This window comes from Zonotrichia albicollis, chromosome 1, assembly GCF_047830755.1.
Source record: "Zonotrichia albicollis isolate bZonAlb1 chromosome 1, bZonAlb1.hap1, whole genome shotgun sequence".
NCBI lineage: Eukaryota > Metazoa > Chordata > Aves > Passeriformes > Passerellidae > Zonotrichia > Zonotrichia albicollis.
The window spans coordinates 153,936,523-153,956,753 of NC_133819.1; the positions used below are offsets into that span (position 1 = coordinate 153,936,523).

Genomic DNA, 20,231 nt, shown 5'->3' on the forward strand with positions numbered 1-20,231 from the left:
CAGCAATAACCAAGACAGACACTGGAAGGAGGGGACCAGGACACACCTTCCTGAATGTGACACAAATCTAGGACCCACTGCCCGAAAGGTTTTGGCACATCCATGCTCATGACTCTGGTAGAGTTTCTCTGTGCCAGGACACACTTGAGATACTCCCTTCCCCATCAGGACTCTTGAACCCACCCCGCAAACCGGAGGAACAATATTATTCACTTGGGCATGAACTCTGGAATACAGGTGCCTCATTTCCCTCTCCTGAATGAAAGCCAGCAAGAACAGCATTTCCAGGACCTTGGCCAGCTCAATTTGATTCTCCCAGCAGAGGCTCCATCAGCTTTTCCACACCGAGATCACTCTCACACTCAAAAATTCTTGCCTTCTTTCCCCAGGGAATTCCATCTGTTTTCTCTTCTTCCTTTCTCCCCTTTCCTTCTCCTGTGTGCATTGTTGAAAACAGCCAGGCATCCTCAATTTCATTCCCTGCTATCAGGAATCTGCATTGTCTCCTGGGAGTCCCAGCTCTCTCTGCCTTCTAGGAATTATTCTCCTGCCCTTTCAGTGGCTTGGTTGCTCTGATCTGGTCTTGTTTCACTAAGCCCTTGTGCTTCTTTCCCTGGACAGCTCAGAACTGCCCACACCACCCCGCCAGTGCTCTAAAGAGACGAAACTTTAGAACACCTCTCCCAACTTCAGGGCAAGAATTGCCTGAATTCTATCCGGGATTCTGGTGACGTCTTTTCCAGGAAAGGGAAGGATTCAGATTTTGTGGTCCCTTTGTTCTCCACTAGCACCACAGGGTCCTGTTCTGAAAAGCTCCTACTCAGCCTCTCAGCCCCCAGCATGACCTGGGGCCCATTGCCACTCCTGCCCAGATGCAGAATTTCACATTTTCCCCTCCTGAACTTCAGGAGAGGCCTTTAACCCTCAGTCTCCAGTTCCCTCTGACCGGCAGCACAACCAAGTGGTGCCTCAGCCACTCCAGCACCTGCCTGCTTGCTGAGGGGACAACAGTCCCACTGCCCAGACCTTTCTGGAGGAGGATGGACAGGGTTGGCCTCATGGATAAAATTCTTGACCTACTTCCCTTGAGACTTGCTTGGATTTGAATTTTGGGCCACTGATCTCCAGCCTCTGGCCCCACAGCCACTCTCAGGCCACTCACTGCCCTCTCAGGCAGCCTGGATTTGCTCAGTTGCTCTGGGAGCATGGAAGGGGAAGGAATATCAAAGTCTTCACAAAAGGGTTGTGTCCAACAGCAGCCACAGCTCTCTCCTCACGCCCAGGCTGAGTCACTGGCACAGGGCAGACACACAGCTCAGCCAAGCACCATTTCCTCAAGGGAAATCCTCCAAGAGAAGTGGCCTCACCCCCAGCACTTGCCACAACGCAAGACCCCAAAGGCCTGGCTCACCCCTCCTGTGCTGCCGCTCCCTTTTGGCCTCTGCTCCCTTGCACAGCTGCCACAAACACACATGGAGTCAGTTATGGTGGAAAAGCCTCTTGACATTGAGTTCAACAGTCAAAGCAGGGCTACAAAATCCACCACTAAACAATCCCATCTTAAAAATATTTTTGTTGCAGAAGAGCTAAGTTTTAAATACAAAGTCTAACCATTCTCTCTTCCCTACCAAAGCCATCATTAACCCATGTCCCCAAGTGACACATCTCCAGGGATATTCAATCCCTGCAGGGATGGTGACTCCACAGTTACACTGTGCAGACTGTGACACCAATGAAAACCCTCTCAATGAAGGAAGATTCCTTAATAGCCAACCTAAACTTCTCCTGAAGACACTTGGACTCCCAAACCCTGCTCTCCTGTGGCACAGCACAAGGGAAAGAGTTTTACATCCAGTTTATCATGAATCCATAGAGAAAACAGACATCTGAAATTGTGATGCAAGAAAAATTTTATTGAGACAAAATAGTGAAAAAGCACGAGGAGCCAGTGGAAAGGAATTGGGCTGAGGTGCAATCAAGGCAACCAACAGCCAAGGTGCTTTGCTTGCAGCACATTTGGCCAGAGCACCAAGGACTTCCTGCCCCACAGCGGCAGCAGGTCACCAGAGGGGCCCAATGGTCTCAGACGTGGAAAAAAGTGTTTGCAAGAGAGGGGATGGGACAGAACCAAAGGGGAGAGCAGGGAGAGGAGAAGAGCAGGAGGTAGATGGGCCATGTTTGCAGGCAGCCTGGGCTGGTCCCTTGGCTACAGCCTTGCTTGGTGCCCTGAGAGCAGGAGCTGAAAGATGTGAGCCCCTTTGAAAGGAGGGCCCATGGCCCAGAGAGGAGTCCTCAATGCCTGATTTGAGTTCCAAGGAGTGGAGGGAGTGAGGAGTGGTGCTGAGGGCCCTTAGCAGATGTTGCCATAGCCCCTTCTGCCATAGCAGCCCAGGCCTCCCAGCCCATAGCCAAATCCATGGCCATAGCCAAAGCCACCAAAGCCACCAAATCCCCCAGAGATGGGCTGTCCCTGCACACTGAGCTCAGTGCCCACGGCAGCGGAGGAGGTGGATCCGACGGCGGTGTTCTGGGGGAAGGAGCTCATGATGGGTCCTGGCAGGGTGACCAGCACAGGGGAAGGGTCGATGATGACGCGGGAATCCTGGCATTGCAGGGCACAGGGCTCGTTGCAGCTGTTGGCCAGCGGGGTGGGTCCGCAGGGACTGCAGCGGTTGTAGCAGGCCATGGGTGTGGTGTGGAGGGTGCCTGGAAGAGAGGGGGTGAGGCAGGGTAGACAACTGGAGGTGTGAGGGACAGTGATGCAGGAGGGTGAGGGAGTGTGGAGGCTGTAGTGGGGCTGTGGGGAGGTGTGAGAGCTGCTGAGGCTGGGGCTGAATGTGCTGGAAGAGAAGGGCCAGGGGTGCAGGAGCAGGAGGGTCAGGGGTTTTGAGACTCACCTTGTAGTCTGCAGGAGCAGGAGGTGTCAGGAGTGTGTGAGGGAGAGAGGCTCTGGGCCGGCTTTTATGCTGGTTCTGGATGGGCGGGACAGGTTTGTCCCATGGCCTTGGGGCATTTTGCAGGCAGCAGCTCTTGGCTGGCCCTGCCTGGTGAGTCAATGGTTGGGGAGTGTTTTCTTTCCTGCAACTCTGCAATTCTGTGTTCTTTCCCTTGGGGCTGTGTCCATCTGACCTTGGCATAACCTCTTAGTTGAGAGAATTAACAACCAATATCTTGTTGTTGATAGCAAGTGTCAGGACATACAGAGGACTCAACAAAAGCTTTGGAGAACTGGGGATTTAACTAGGTTTTGCCATGGCCTTCTGACAACATCTCCCATTTGCATTTTGTCTCCTGCCTGAAATTCCAGGTCCCTAGTTTCATCTCATTTTAAGACTGCTCCAGTTCCATCATTGTCTTGGTCTCCCTGAGTTGCTCTTGGTCAACCACGTTCAAGTTCTTGTTCTACTGTGTAGTTCCTGAAGTGGTGGGTGGAAGGATGGACACTGCCCTCAATTTGCTTTTATTTATTTTCCTAATCCTGTCTTGGGAACTGGTGGAATTTTTTGCAGCAAAGGATAGTTGGCCAAAGGGTTGATTAATCAATGGTTGAGGAATTGTTCTCCTCATGTTTTGTTCTCCTTATCCTTCACCATTTTCCCTTTCCATGTGTCAGGTAGAGCCCAGCACTGTGACCCCACAGGGTGACCTTGCTGAGCCCAGATGAGACGAGCATTACGGATAGGCCAAAAGAAGACTTAGGGCAGAATGGGATCCTCCCTAAACAACAGGATTGCTTCCCCATCCACAGCTGGGAAGGTCGGGTATACAAAAACATCTGGAGAGATGGCAATGTGGTGGGGATGGAAACAATGGGATGAAAGGAGAAAACCTTCACAAGCAGCTCTCCTGCAAAGCCCAGATCAGCCTGACAGGGCCGTGATGGTTTGGGGCCCATCTTCACAATGCACCCCCAAAGCACAGAGCATGAGAGCCCTGGGGCGACCTCACTGATGAGGTGGCTTTGGTCACGTCTTCACCTTGCCCTGACAAGGCCATCAACATCAGCATCTAACCTCTAATACTTGCATTTAAATATTGCCATCAAAGTCAGGCCTCAAGAAAATGGCTTGGAATCACAGAATTCCACATAGGAACACCAGCACCATGACACAGGAGGGAGGAAGAGCTCACTGATCATCCACTAGTAACAATTAGCTGTTACAAACAGGAACAAAATATTAAGAAGTGGAGGTTTTATATTATGAAACTTTGTGGCTTGAATGCGGAATAAGAGAATTGACATCACAGACCAGCCTGGGCAAATACGGGGTTGTTGTTTGTTTATTGGATTCATGAATGAGGTCAAGGAATATGCTCTAAATGACAGTGTATGCTGTTGTGTAGATTGCAGAAATACAAATGGAACAAGTTCAGCCTGAACAGCTTCGGCTTTGCCAGACCCTCTCCCTTGATCCCAGTCAAGACACAAGTCCAGGAGCTCTCTTTCATTCATTAGGAAGGGCCCAAATGCAGTGGAATTCTGCCAAATTATTGCACAGTGACCTCCCCAGGACATCAGCAGCTCCCTCAGCATTCCTGGGTGCAGCACAATGACTGATGGACATCCAGTGGCACAGAAAAGAGTCCCAGTCTCCACAAGGCACCGACAAACCACAGCACACAAGTTACACCACAGAATGACCTCACTGATGACATTGCAAATCTCCAGGGCTCTGCTTGTTTATTCAGCCCTCCTTACACACATGGAAGAATCAGATTGACCCAAATACCAACACCAACCCTAAAGCTGCCGCCAAGGTCAGATGGACACACACTCAAGAGCAGGACATGGAATTGCAGAATTGCATAAAGGAAACCACTCCTCACCTCATGACTCACCAGGCTGGGCCAGGCAAGAGCTGCTGCCACAAAAATACCCCAAGGCCATGGGACAAGGCTGTCCCACCCCTTCAGAACCAGCATAAAAGCCGGCCCAGAGCCTCTCTCCCTCACACACTTCTCCTCAAGCCTTCTCCTCCTGCTGAAAACCAGGTGAGTCTCATGCCCCTGACCCTCTTGTCTCTGCCACCCTGCCTCTCTCTTTGAGAACTCCCCAGTCTCAGCAGCCCTCATGCCTCCCCACAGCCCTACAACAGACCCCAAACCCCATCACCCCTCACACCCCCACACCCCTGCCCTGCCTCACCCCTCTCTCTTCCAGGCACCCCCCACACCACACCCATGGCCTGCAACAGCCTCTGCCGTCCCTGCGGACCCACCCCGCTGGCCAACAGCTGCAACGAGCCCTGTGCCCTGCAATGCCAGGATTCCCACGTCATCATCAACCCTTCCCCTGTGCTGGTCACCCTGCCAGGACCCATCATGACCTCCTTCCCCCAGAACACCGCCGTCGGATCCACCTCCTCGGCTGCCGTGGGAACTGAGCTCAGTGTGCAGGGACAGCCCATCTCGGGTGGATTTGGTGGCTTTGGTGGCTTTGGCTATGGTCTTGGCTATGGCCGTGGATTTGGCTATGGGCTGGGAGGCCTGGGCTGCTATGGCAGAAGGGGCTATGGCAACATCTGCTAAGGGCCCTCAGCACCACCCCTGACACCACCAGCTCTGGCCTCTGCCAACAGCTCCTGCAAGCAAAGCACCTTGGCTGATGGTCACCATGGTCTCACCTCACAACAGATTATTTCCACTGCTTTTTCCTGTCTCTTCATTCTTCATTCTTTCATATCAATAAAATTTTCCTACTTTAAACCTGGCATGCCTCCTTATTTTTTTTTGTGTTACAATGGTCTCACATCCTCACCCACCACATTCTAGAGCTGGACAAGTCACTGGGAGTATGTTGAACAGAGCAACAACACTTCTGCTTACATCTATCTTAAAACAATTAATAACAAATTAGTTATAACTAATAGGCAAAGGAAGCACAGGAAGGGACATCTTACAGAAGATTCCACATGTCCTGCAGCTGCTACTCCAAAGTCTTTGACACACCAATTTTCTCCTTGGCACAAGAATGGAAAAGTTTCTACATGCCCATGCACACTTGCCAAACTCTTCCTGGGCATGACCATGAAGCCTACCAGCCAAGAGAGAAAAAACATCAACCCCTCCTTAGGCAGGAGCTCTGGAGTGCAAGTGGTAAAACTGCCCTGCTCAAGCAAGACCAACGGGAGAGCATTTCCACAACCATGGACCGGTCTGATTCGGATCTCCCAAGACCACAAGTCCACCGTCTCTTCCAATCTCTGATCATTCTCATAATGAAAGATTCTTGGCATCTTTGCTCATGGAATTCCATTTTTTTTTTCACCTGTGCCCTTGCTCTCTTGCCCTGCATGTGTGCACTGCTGAGAGCAGCCAGACTCCCCTATATCTTCATCCCCCACCATCAGGGATTTGCGCACACTGATGGCACATCCTGTCGATCCTTGTCCCCTGGGAGTCTCAGCTCTCTCAGCCTCTGCTCCAGGAAATTTCTCCCTGCCCCTTTAGAAATTGCTAGCCCTGAAATGATTTAGGTTCATTAAATGTATTTCATTTTCCCACTTTAGAACATTGCTGACCCTGAAATTGTTTAGGTTCATTAAATATATTTCATTTTCACACTGGAGAGCCCAGGACTGCTCATAACATCTCACATGGGATACCACCAGCTTTCAGCAGTCAGCAAGAGTCACCTCCCCCTGCCTCATTACAACACATTTCCACTTCTTCCCTTGAACCTTGGGGTCCCTTTTCCCACCCAGGGACACCCCATGATCCATTTCTTCTCAACCACAACCACAAGAGAAGTAAACCATTGTTCCAAGTGACTCCGAGACTTAACTTCCTACCTGGGATGACTCCGACCAACAAACAGCCCTTGGCAGATGCCCCTGCTGAACTCCAGCAGATGCCCAGGACCACTCAGGTTTTCAGTGTTGGCCAAAAAGATCCAACTCCCGGGCTACAGCACCGTGGATTTGCTGCCATCTGGATTTGGGACACTGACCACAAGCCTCTGGACCCAGCCCTTCAGAGCCTTCTCAGGCCACCATTGACACAATCTGGACATGCCTGGGGTATTGTCAAGGATTATGCAATGCTCCCCTCCAATAACCCAGGGCAACTGTCCAATCCTCTCTCTGACAACCAGACATTGCCCAGAGAAGTGACCTCTTGGGGCTTTTGCAAGTCAGAGTGATTCTGAGATGGGTTAGAAAGTCTCTTTTCCCACCCCTGCAGTTGAAGAAGTAGTCAGAACATTTCAGTTCTTGGTGTCAAGGCTGTTTATTGTTTCTTATCGATAAAATTCTTTCTCCTGGCCTGCCGAGGTCTGCTCAGCAGAACAGACAGATGCACTGGCCACCGTCCAGGGCAGTGTTAAGTTTTTATACTAAAAACTACATGTACATTATTTACCATAACTTTCCAATACTTATCACCTATGTTAGACAGTAAGCTTTTACTCTAAACTAATCTAAAATTGCCAACATCGCAGCAGAAGACGAAGGCCAAGAAGAAGAAGAAGGAGAAAGGCTGGACATACCCGGATTCCTCCATCTTTCCCCCGAACCCTTACTTTAAAAACTCAAAAAAATCTATTTTTCACCTCATGACAAACTAATTATTATTCTACTTAGACTTTTGTGGCTTGCAGATCTTCATATAAGGTTGGTAACTTTTTCCATGGGTCATTATCAGTCACAGGTGTCTTGGGCTCTGTGCCAGGATCTCTGAGCCCGCTGGCGGGGGTTCTGGCAATCCAGGAGAGCCAGAGGGATGTTCTGAATTCCCACAGTGACCTCAGTCCTTAGCCCAAGGAATGATCCAAAAGACTGTGGATATCAAAACTGTAAAAGCAAGAGGGGCACCAAGACACACACAAAGCACAGGAAAAAGGTGGTTCAATGTCAGCAATTGCCAGCTGGGAGAAAAGCATGGAGGGAGGGTATGTGATTGATGCAACATCTCCTTCTTAGAAAAGCTGCAAAATGCAGACCAGCCTGACAGCACTGCCAGAGAATGGGGGCAACTCCTTCCCACACATACACACCTCAGAAATACCATGGGGTGACCAAACTTACACCCCACGTCTCCAAAGCTGTGGTCCTGTCTCAAGCCCACCCTGACACAAGCCATAAATACCAGAATATATTTTCTAAAACTTGCACGTAAAAGCAGCAGCCAAGCTCAGATGGCAGTAACTCCAATAGAAGGACATGACACTGTGGATGTGGGGAAAGACAAGGAATCTCCTGATCATGACTTGCCAGGTAGGGCCATACATCCATGAGAAGGAAGAAAAGGACCTGCTGAAGCAGATCTGTAGATGAACCTCAGAGATGATGAGGCGCTGGAACCAAAAGTGAACACAGAGATCATGAGGGGTTTGTGTCAGAGGCAGGCAAAGACCTGCACTAGAGCATCCAGGCCTGATCTCACGCAAGTGAGGGATTTGTGTGGTGCAATGGAAGACCAAAGTCTGCTGGGGTAGTGGAACTGGAGCAATATTTCCTAAGACAGGCCTTGGTGCACTTTTTCATCCACGCCAATTCCCTGCACAAACTTGCCTTAGCACTGAGTGAGACTGCAGGAGTTCTGGGAGAAAAAAGAAAGAGCCATGTGAGGTTGTGATGCAACAAAACTTTATTGAGGACAAAGAGTAAAAACTCAGAAGCAGCCAGTACAATGGAGCTGGGCTCGGTTGTGACCAGGGTGACCATCAGCAAAGCAGCTTTGCTTGGACATTTGGCCAGAGCATCAAGGCCCTGCTGCCCTGCATTGGGAGCAGGACACCAGAGGTGCCCGATGGTCTCTGGCTTGGGAGAAGTGGATTGTAGCAGAAGTCACAGGACAGAGGTGAAGGGACAATGCAGAGAAGGGAGCAGGAGAAGACCAGGAGGCAGATGGGCCATGTTTGCAGGCAGCCCAGGCTGACCCCTTGGCTACAGCCTTGCTTGGTGCCCTGAGAGCAGGTGATGCCTTAAGGCATCACAGGAACTGGAATCGCAGAGCCCATTTGAGAGCCCTGGTACAGAGGAGACTCCTCAATGCCTGAGTGGGTGGTTGGTGTCAGGAGTGGTGCTGAGGGCCGTTAGCAGATGGAGCCATAGCCCCTTCTGCCATAGCAGCCCAGGCCTCCCAGGCCGTAGCCAAGGCCAAAGCCAAATCCGCCAGAGATGGGCTGTCCCTGGGCATTGAGCTCAGTGCCCAGAGCAGCGGAGGAGGTGGATCCGACGGCGGTGTTCTGGGGGAAGGAGGTCATGATGGGTCCTGGCAGGGTGACCAGCACAGGGGAAGGGTTGATGATGATATGGGAATCCTGGCATTGCAGGGCACAGGGCTCGTTGCAGCTGTTGGCCAGCGGGGTGGGTCCGCAGGGACGGCAGAGGCTGTTGCAGGCCATGGGTGTGGTGTGGAGGGTGCCTGGAAGAGAGCGGGGTGAGGCAGGGCTGGAGTGTGGGGGTGTGAGAAGCATTGATTCTGAGAGTGAGGGAGTGTGGAGGCTGTTGTGGAGCTGTGGGGAGGCGTGAGGGCTGCTGAGGCTGAAGGGAGGGGTGAGAAGTGCAGAAGCAGGAGGGTCAGGGGCTTGAGGCTCACCTGGTTTTCAGCAGGAGCAGAAGGAGAAGGTGTGAGGAGAAGTGTGTGAGGGAGAGAGGCTCTGGGCCGGCTTTTATGCCGGTCCTGGATGGGCGGGACAGCCTTGTCCCATGGCCCTGGGGCATTTTGAAAGCAGCAGCCTTGCCTGGGCCAGCCTGGTGAGTCATGAGGTGGGGAGTGCTTTCTTTCCTGCAACTCTTCAACTCCATGCCCTCCATTGGGGCAGTTTCCATTTGACCTTGTGGGCAACTCTTCATGGAGAGAATTAGTGGCCATTATCTCATTGGTGACAGAGTGTATCAGGACATGTAAAAGATTCAGCCAAGTCTTCGCAGAACTGGGAATTCATCACTGAAGTAATTTCATGGCATATTGACAATATGTCCCATGTGCATCCTTGCGTCCTGCCTGAAAGAACTCCCAACTCTCTCAGTTTCTCATTTTAATGGTGTTCCAGTTCCATCATTGTCATGATCTCCCTGCACTGCTCTTGGACAGCCACACTGAGATCCTTGATCCACTGAGGAGCCCCAGCAATGGTGGGTGAAAGGATGGCCACAGCCCTCAACCTGCTTCTGTTTCTTTTCCTAATCCTTTCCTGGTAACTGCTGGAGATTTTTGCAGCAAAGTGTACATGGCCAAAAGGACGGATTAATCAATGGATGAGGAATTTTTCTCCTCATGTGTCTTGTTCTCCTTATCCTTCTCAACATTTCCTTAACAGGAAGAAGGACCCAGAACCCAGCACTGTGACCCCACAGTGTGACCTTGCTGGGCCCAGGTAAGACGAGCTTTACAGATGAACAAACACGAAAGTCTGAGCAGCATGAGAGGCCTCCCTATACCCCAGGGATTGCTTTCCCATATCCAGCAGGAAATAGCAGTTGTGTAGAAAGGCATGGAGAGATGGCAACATGGTGAGGAGGGAGACAATCGGTGGAAGGAGCAGCCCTGCAAAAGCAGTGCTCCTGCAAACCCAAAATCAACCTGACCATGTGGTGTTAGAAGGTCTGGGCTCCTCTTCAAAGCACCACAAAAAACCACAGCACGCAATGACATGCAGTGATTTAACTGATGATACTCCACCTCTCCAAAGCACTGGTTGTGATTTCAGCCCTCCCTGGCTCACATCATTAACACCACCTTAACATCTAATATTTGCATTTAATTGTTCCTCCAATGTCAAATAGACAAGGTCTTAAGAGGATGACATGGAGTAGCAAAACTCCAAAACTACGCACCCCCTCCATAACATAGGAGAGAAGAGGACCTTGCTGATCCTCCTCTAGTATTTACTGCCTTTTGCTAACAGAAACACAAAATTAATATTACAGGTTCAAAGTAAGGAAATCTGACAGCTTCAATGCACAATGTGGAAATTGACATCACAGACCTGCTGCGCCAAGAAACTGATTGGACCAGGTTTGTTCCTCAACACAGGATTTCTGAATGAGGTGTAGAAATGCACTTTATAAAATAGTGTAAGCTGTTTGTGGTGGTTTGACCAGGAAGAAGTGGGAAACCATGACACTGTTGTACATATTTAAGAAATCCAAAAAAAACAGAGCGCTGAAACAAGTTCAGTCTGAACAGACTCTCGTTTTCCAGATCCTCTGCGTTGATCCCATTCAAAAAAAAAGGCCATGAGATCTCTTTCACCCAAGCACTGAGACCTTTAAAAGTTATTGCAGAGTGACCTTCCCAAAACATCAGCAGCTCCCTCAGCATTCCTGTGTGAAACGACTGATGGACATCCAGCGGCACAGAACAGAGTCCCAGTCTTCACAAGGCACCCACAAACCACAGCACATGACCACTACAAAATTACATTACTGATGAAATTGCACCTTGCCTGCGCTTTGGTTGTTTATTCACCCTTCCCTGACACACATGGAAAAATCAAATCTGCCCAAACACCAAGTCATGAAAGCGGCCGCCAAGGTCAGATGGAACAAGCCTCAAGAGCAGGACATGGAATTGCAGAATGACATGAATGAAACCATTCCCCACCTCATGACCTCATGCTGAGCTGGGGCAGCCAAGAGCTGCTGCCTCAAAAATGCCCCAAGGCCATGGGACAAGGCTGTCCCACCCCTCCAGGACCAGCATAAAAGCCGGCCTAGAGCCTCTCTCCCTCACACACTTCTCCTCACTCCTGCTCCTCCTGCTCCTGCTGAAAACCAGGTGAGTCTCACGCCCCTGACCCTCCTGATCCTGCACTTCTCACCCCTCCCTTCAGCCTCAGCAGCCCTCACGCCTCCCTACAGTCTCCCCACAACAGCCTTCACACTCCATCACCCTCAGAATCAATGCTTCTCACACCCCTTCACACCAGCCCTGCCTCACCCCTCTCTCTTCTAGGCACCCTCCACACCACACCCATGGCCTGCAACAGCCTCTGCCGTCCCTGCAGACCCACCCCGCTGGCCAACAGCTGCAACGAGCCCTGTGCCCTGCAATGCCAGGATTCCCGCGTCATCATCGACCCTTCCCCTGTGCTGGTCACCCTGCCAGGACCCATCATGACCTCCTTCCCCCAGAACACCGCCGTCGGATCCACCTCCTCCGCTGCTCTGGGCACTGAGCTCAATGCCCAGGGACAGCCCATCTCTGGGGGATTTGGTGGCTTTGGTGGCTTTGGCTATGGCCGTGGATTTGGCTACGGGCTGGGAGGCCTGGGCTGCTATGGCAGAAGGGGTGGCTACATCTGCTAAGGACCACCAGCTCTTGGTTCTGGCAACAGCTCCTGCAAGCAAAGCAAATCACCAGATGGTCACCATACTCTCACCTCGCAACAGATTATTTCCACTTCTCTCTCCTACCTCTTCATTCTTTCACATCAATAAAGTTTTCCTGCTTTAAACCTGGCATGCCTCCTAATTTTTTTTATTCCAATGTTCTTATATTCTCACCCACCACATTCTGGAGCTGAACAAGCCACTGGGAGAGTGTGGATCAAGGCAACAACACTTTTGATTACATATATTGCAAAACAAATGATAACAAATTAGTTATCAAAATAACTAATAGGGATAGGAAGCCCAGGAGGGCACAGCTTCCAGAACACGTCACACACCCTGTAAACTGCTACACCAAAGTCTTGGACGCATCAATTCTCTCTTTGGTACAAAAATGGAAAAAGTCTCTACATGTCAGCACACACTTGACAAACTATTTTCCTGGCCATGACCCTGAAGCCTTCCAGCAACGAGAGAAACAACACCAACCACTTGGGCAGGAGCTCTGGAGTGCAAATGCTTCAACTGCCCCGCTCAAGCAAGACCAACAGGAGAACATTCCAGCACCATGGACAGGTCAGTTTTGGCTCTCCCAAGACCACGACTCCACCACCTCTTCCAGTCTCTGATCATCCACACAATGAAAGATTCTTGGATACTTTGGCAATGGGATTCCATCTCATTTCCCTTGTGCCCTTGGTCTCTTGCCCCGCACATGTGCTCTGCTGTGAACAGCCGGGCTCCTGTGCCTTCATCCCACACCATCAGGGATTTGCACACACTGATGGCACAGCCCTGTCCATCCTTGTCCCCTGGCAGTCCTGGCTCTCTCTGTTTCTCACCTTGGAATCATCTTTCAGGCCCATTTGGATCTGGGTGGCCCTGAGCTCGTCTCACTGGGGAGCCCAGAACTGCCCACACCACCTCCCATGGGACCTCACCAGTGCTGAGCAAACACCAACAGGCACTTCTCGCTGCCTCATCCCAACACTTTTCCATATCAGTCCTGGAACCTTGGTGTCCCTTTTCCCACAGGGGCACAGGGACACTTACAGCTCCATTTCTTCTCACCCACAATCCCAAAGGCTTTTTGGAAAAGAAAGCCATTGTTCCAACTGATACCCACATATTCTTTCCTACCTGGGATCAGATCCTCGTTCCAGCCAAGAAACAGCCCCTGGCAGATGCCCTTGCTGAGCTCCAGTAGATGTCCAGGACCACTCAGATTTTCAGTGTTGGCCAAAAGGATCCAACTCCTGGGCCTTGCTGCTATCTGGATTTCAGGACAGGTATCTGGGCCCAGTTCTTCAGATTGTTCTCAGGCTATCACGCTGGACACTGACACAACCTGGCCTTGCATGGTTTACAAAGATCAGGCATTGCTCTCCTCCAACAACCCTGGGCCACCTCCAAATCCTCTTTCCGACAATCTCCAGAAGCTTCACCCTTTGCACTCAGCCCCAGCAAAGTCCCCAAAGGCCCTGGATACCACAACCTTAAAGGCAAGAGGGGCACCAAGACACGCACATGGCACAGACATCAGGAAAGGTCAGGTCTAGTGTCAGGCTTAGCAAGGTGGGATCAAGGTGGGAAGGGATGGAACGTGAGGGAAGGGGCAGCACCTTCAGCACAGCTGCAAATCCCAGAGCAGCCTGAGAGGGCTGGGAGGGAATGAGGCTCCTCTTCACAACACACCCACAAACCCCAGCACGCCCGTGCCACAGGGTGACCTTGCCAATGACAGCCACACCTCTCCCAAGTTCTGGTTGTTTATTCAGCCCTCCCTGACACTCACCTTCAGAGCAAACCCTCCCAAATGCCACCAACCCTCACACACCAAACACTCACACTCAAAAGCTGCCCTGAAGGTCAGAAGGAGAGGGCCTCAAGAGAAGGATGTGGAATGGTGGAATTCCATAAAGGCACACCCAGATCATGACAGAGAGGGAAAGGAGGGCACGCTGACCATCAGGTAGCAATTACTGGGGTTTGCTTTAGAGGAACACAATATTATGATTTACAGGACATAAATCATTATGAAACCTGAAGGTCTGAATGTAGAATGAGGGAACTGACACCACAGAGCAGCCTGGGAACAAAGGGATCAGACCTTGTTTGTTGTTTGTTATTGGATTTCTGAATGAGGTCAAGGAATTCACTTCACATGTAAATAAGAGTGTGTTGGAAATAGAATTTGAGGAATCCAAGTGGAGCTTAAAAATGGAACAGGTTCAACCTGAACAGTTTCACATTTACCTGATCTGGTGGTCCCATTCAAGACACAAGGCCAGGAGCTCTCTGTCATCCATCAGGAACAGAACTCAGTCACTGGGATCTTTCCAAGCTGTTCCAGAGTGACATTCCCAGGACATCAGCAGCTTCCTCAGCATTCCTGGGTTGAACACAGTGACTGATGGACATCCAGCGGCACAGAACAGAGTACCAGTCTTCACAAGTCACCCACAAACCACAGCACCCAAGGGCCAAAATGTGACCTCACTGATGACATTGCAAATCTCCAGGGCTCTGGTTGTTTATTCATTCCTGCCTGACACACATCTGAGAGTGAAATCCTGCCAAATACCAACCCAGGAAAATTGCCACCAAGATCATATGGACACAGACTCAAGAGCAGGACATGGAATTGCAGAACATCACAAAGGAAAACCGCTCCCCTCCTCATGATCTCATGTTAGGCAAGGCCAGGCAAGGACTCTTGACTCAAAAATGCCCCAAGGCCATGGGACAAGGCTGTCCAGCCCAGCGAGCACCTGCATAAAAGCCGGCCCAGAGCCTCTCTCCCTCACACACTTCTCCTGAAGACTTCTCCTCCTGTTCCTGCTGACAACCAGGTGAGCCTCAAGCCCCTGATCCTCCTGCTCCTGCACCCCTGGCCTCTCTCTTCCAGCACACTCTGGCCCAGCCCCACCAGCCCTCACACCTCACCACAGCCCCACAACAACCTCCACACACCCTCACCCGCCTCCATCACAGCCCCTCACACCCCAACCCCTCTAGCTTTCCTCACCCCTCTCTCTCTTCCAGGCACCCTCCACACCACACCCATGGCCTGCAACAGCCTCTGCCGTCCCTGCGGACCCACCCCGCTGGCCAACAGCTGCAACGAGCCCTGTGCCCTGCAATGCCAGGATTCCCGCGTCATCATCGACCCTTCCCCTGTGCTGGTCACCCTGCCAGGACCCATCATGACCTCCTTCCCCCAGAACACCGCCGTCGGATCCACCTCCTCCGCTGCTCTGGGCACTGAGCTCAATGCCCAGGGACAGCCCATCTCTGGCGGATTTGGCTTTGGCCTTGGCTACGGCCTCGGAGGCCTGGGCTGCTATGGCAGAAGAGGCTATGGCTCCATCTGCTAAGGGCCCTCAGCACCACCCCTGACACCAAACACCCACTTCCTGGAACTCATCTCAGGCATTCAGGATGCATTTCTGTGCCACAGCTCTTAAACATGCTCAACAATTTCAATTCCAGTGATGCCTTCAGGTATCATCTGGTCCCAGGGCCAGGCAGCAGCCAAGGGGCCAGTCCAGGCTGCCTGCAAACATGGCCCATCTGCCTCCTGCTCATCTCCCACTCCCTTCCAGCTCTATCCAGTCTCTTCTGCAAATCTCTTCTCTCAAGTCAGAGACCATTGGGAACCTTCACCATTCGGCTGCTTCTTCTAAGGAGCAGGAAGGTCTTGATGCTCTGGCCAAACCTACTGCAATCAGAGGACCTTGGCTGATGGTCGCCCTACTTGCCTCTCAGACCAGCTCCCTACTACTGGCTCATGTCCTCTCTGTTCTTTTGCCTCAATAAAATTCTCTTGTCTTGAAAACTGAGACGTCTCCTTCAAGATTTTTTTTGGCAAAGGAGTGCCAACGACACTTGGCACAAATCCATGTCTCCACACGTCATTGGTGGGGGGTGAAAATTGCACCAATGCCTCTCATGGAATTGGTTCTGCACTTCCACGACCCACGGGGACACACTGACACACTTTGTGTCCATCACAGAGAAGAACTTCACTTGCTTAATCCCAGGGCTGGAAGCACCAATGCAGCTCTATCCTTGATTCTGGCACAAGCCCCTCATGGGTGCTGTGTTCATTTTGGCTGGACATCAGTTGTTCCAGACCCTCATCATCTTCCATCCTCATTTACAGATCCACTGAAGCTGCTTCTTGTAAACCTTATTTTCACATACCAGTGTTCAACACACAACTCCCGTCTACCCCAATCAGGGCAGAGTGGCAGAATTCCCCCCTCAACTTCTGCCCATCACGTGGACATGAGCCCAGTACACAGGGAGTTGCTGTTCAGCTCATTCACATGGTGGGGCAGATCCAGTTCTTCATCCACCAACACCCCAAGGCTTTCTCCTCTAGGCTGCCCTCAATCCACTCATTGTCCAGCCTGCAGCCATGTTTGGAATTGCTCCAAACCACATACAGGATCTTGCACTTGGCCTTGTTCAGCTTCATGAAATTGACAATATCCTACATTCCTAGCTTGTTCCAGCCCCTCTGATTGCCATCCCTTCCCTCCAGACACCCAACCCCACTACTCAGCTTGGAGTGGTCCCTGCTTTTGCTGATCGTCCCACTAAATTCCAGTATCCTGATTTCTGACAATGATTCAATATTATAAGAATCCCAAGGTGAGTCTCTGTGGGTCACCACTCATCCCTGTTCTCCACACACGGACATGGAGCCGTTGGCCACAACTCTCTGAGTGAGACCATCCCGCCCATTCCTTCTCCACCAAATAGTCCAACCAACATCCACATCACTCCGGCTTAGACACAAGGATGTTGTCTGGCACAGGAACAAAGGACTTGCACAAGTCCAGGTACAGGATACTGGCACCTCTTCCCTCATCCACCAATTTTGGGGTGAATCCCAAATCATCAAAGCTGCTGACAAGCACAGATGGGCATGGCCTCAAGAGCAGGACATGGAATTGCAGAGCTGTGGAAAGCAAAGCATTCCCAACCTTGTGACTCACCAGGCTGTGCCAGGCAAGAGCAGCTGGCCCGAAAAATGCCCCAATGTCATGGGCAATGACTGTCCCAAACCTTCAGCCATGGTTCATCCTTGAGGCCATGCCCTGGATATCCCTCACCTCAGTCTTGTCTTCCTTGTTCCCAGTAACCCCGAGATTTACAGAGCCCTCCAAAATCACCAGAGCAGAGCAGTGGCAGAATTTGCTGCACATGGATTGGAGCAATCCCAGCCATGCAGGATGAAGGCTGGGTGATGAGGGCATTGAGCCCCAGGAGGAGCACTTGGGGTGCTGGTGGATGAAGTATTGGACACGCCCTACCATGTGAATGCACCAAACAGAAACCCCTCTGTGTCCTGGCCTCATCCCCAGAGCGTGGGCAGCAGGTGAGGGGAGATTCTGCTGCTCTGCTCCACTCTGGTGAGACTGGAGAGGGGAGTTCAGCTCTGAGACCTGGAAATGAGGAAGACATGGACCTGCTCAGACAGAGCTGGAGATCGCCCTGGATGGCAATGACACGTAGGAGCTACTGGTGTCGAGAAAAATTGCACACATCAACCACGAGGGGCTTGTATCTAAGTCAGGGATAGACCTGCAGTGGTGTGTCCAGATTTGTGTTTCAATAGCTGATGGTTTCATGAGATAATGCAATGGAGGAGCAAAATATGTCAGTGAGTAATGGTAATGCAGAAATAACACCTAAGAGTGATCTTGGTGCACTTTTTCACTGACCCCAGTGGCCTCTACCAGCCTGGCTAAGTGCTGAGTGAGACTGGAAGAAGCTTGGGAGAAGAATGAAGGAGTCATCTGAGGCAGTGATGCAAGAAATCTTTATTGAGGTAGCAGAGTGAAAACTCAGGAGCAGCCAGTGGAAGGGAGCTGGTCTGAGGTGCAAGCAGGCCGAGCATCAGCCAAGGCCCCTTCCTTTGGCAAGGCTTAGCTGGAGCATCGAGGCCTTCCTGCCCTGCCATGGCAGCAGCCCAGCAGAGCTGCCTGAGGGTCTCTGGCTTGGAAGAAGGGGTTTGTCCAGAGGGGAATGGACAGAGCAGAAGTATCCATGGAGAGCAGGGAACAGGAGAAGAGCAGGAGGCAGATGGGCCGTATTTGCAGACAGCCCAGGCTGGGCCCTTGGCTGCTGCGTTACTTGGAGCCCTGAGAGCAGGAGTGGGAAGTGCTGAGCCCGTTTCAGAATCTTGTCCCAGAGAGGAGTCCTCAGTGCCTGAGATGAGTTCCTTGGAATGGATGGTTGGTGTCAGGAGTGGTGCTGAGGGCCCTTAGCAGATGTTGCCATAGCCCCTTCTGCCATAGCAGCCCAGGCCTCCCAGCCCATAGCCAAGGCCATAGCCAAAGCCACCAAAGCCACCAAATCCCCCAGTGATGGGCTGTCCCTGCACATTGAGCTCAGTGCCCACGGCAGCGGAGGAGGTGGATCCGACGGCGGTGTTCTGGGGGAAGGAGCTCATGATGGGTCCTGGCAGGGTGACCAGCACAGGGGAAGGCTGGATAACAACTCGGGAATCCTGGCATTGCAGGGCACAGGGCTCGTTGCAGCTGTTGGCCAGCGGGGTGGGTCCGCAGGGGCTGCAGCGGTTGTAGCAGGCCATGGGTGTGGTGTGGAGGGTGCCTGGAAGAGAGAGCGGGGTGAGGAAGGGTAGGAGTGAGGGTTGCAAGGGGCAGTGATAGTTTTTGGAGGCTGTTGTGGGGCTGTGGGGAGGCGTGAGGGCTGCTGGGGGTGGTGCTGAGCATGCTGAATGAGAGGAGTCAGGTGCAGGAGCAGGAGGGTCAGGGGTTTGAGTCTTACCTGGTTCTTGGAAGAAGCAGGAGCAGATGGAGTCTGGAGAAGTGTGTGAGCGAGAGAGGCTCTGGGCCGGCTTTTATGCAGGTCCTGGCTGGGCAGGACAGCCTTGTCCCATGGCCTTGGGGCATTTTTGAGGCAGCAGCTCTTGCCTGGCCCAGCCTGGTGATTCATGAGATGGGGAACCTTTTCCTTCTTGCAATTCTGCAATTCCATGTCCTGCTCTTGAGGCCATGTCTATCTGACCTTGGAGGCAACTTTCTGTCAGGAGTTGGTCTTTGGGACGATTTCGTTGTTCAGTGTTTATCAAGGAATGCTGAATAAACAACCAAAACTCTGGATATTTGCAATGTCATCAGAGAGGTCATTTTGTGGTGTAGCTCTTGTGCTGTGGTTTGTTGGTGCCTTGTGAAGGCTGGGTCGCTGTTCTGTACCACTGGATGTCCATCAAACATTGTTTTACACACAGAAATGCTGAGGGAGCTGCTGATATCCTGGGAAGGTCACTCTACAAAATCCAGGAAAATTCTGGAGCCTGGGAGTGTTTTCTGATGGATGACAGTGAGCTCCTGGCCTTGTGTCTTGAATGGGGTCTAGGGAGCGTATCTGGGAAAAGTGTGGCTGTTCAGGCCGGATTTGTCACAATGTTATGGTCCATTTGGATTTCCTAATTTCAAACAACAACCTAATCTGTCAGTTAAAATGTATTTCTTGACCTCTGTCAGAAATTTAAGAAATCAACAACAAACGGGGCCTATCCCTTTGTTCCCAGGCAGCTCTGTGACGTCAATTCATTTATTCCACATTCAAGCCGTAAGGTTTCACAATTTATATCCTCTCAGTCTTGGTATTATGTTCCTCTTAGCAAATAATCATTAGTTACCAATGGATGGTCAACAACCTCCTCTTTCTTTCTCTGCCATTACTTGGGCATTTCTTTGTGGAATTCTCAGATTCCACCTCCTTCTCTTGAGGCCGTGTCCATCTCGCCTTGGCAGCAGCCTTTGAGTGTGCCTTTTGGAGATGAAATTTGGGTGTTGTGGGTGCAGGATGAAGACGTGACCAGAGCTTTGGAGAACTGAGGCCACCCTGCAGCTCTGGCTTGCCGTGGTCTGTGAGTGTATTTGGAAAATTCCCCCAGCCTCTCTCAGCCCT

At 51.5% G+C, this 20,231-nt stretch overlaps 1 long non-coding RNA gene across 1 annotated transcript in view; it reads right to left on the minus strand.

The window, feature by feature from the left end:
* The window catches only part of LOC141731764 (uncharacterized), a 96,956-nt gene that overhangs the window by 56,014 nt on the left and 20,711 nt on the right, over positions 1-20,231 (minus strand). The window lies entirely within an intron of this gene.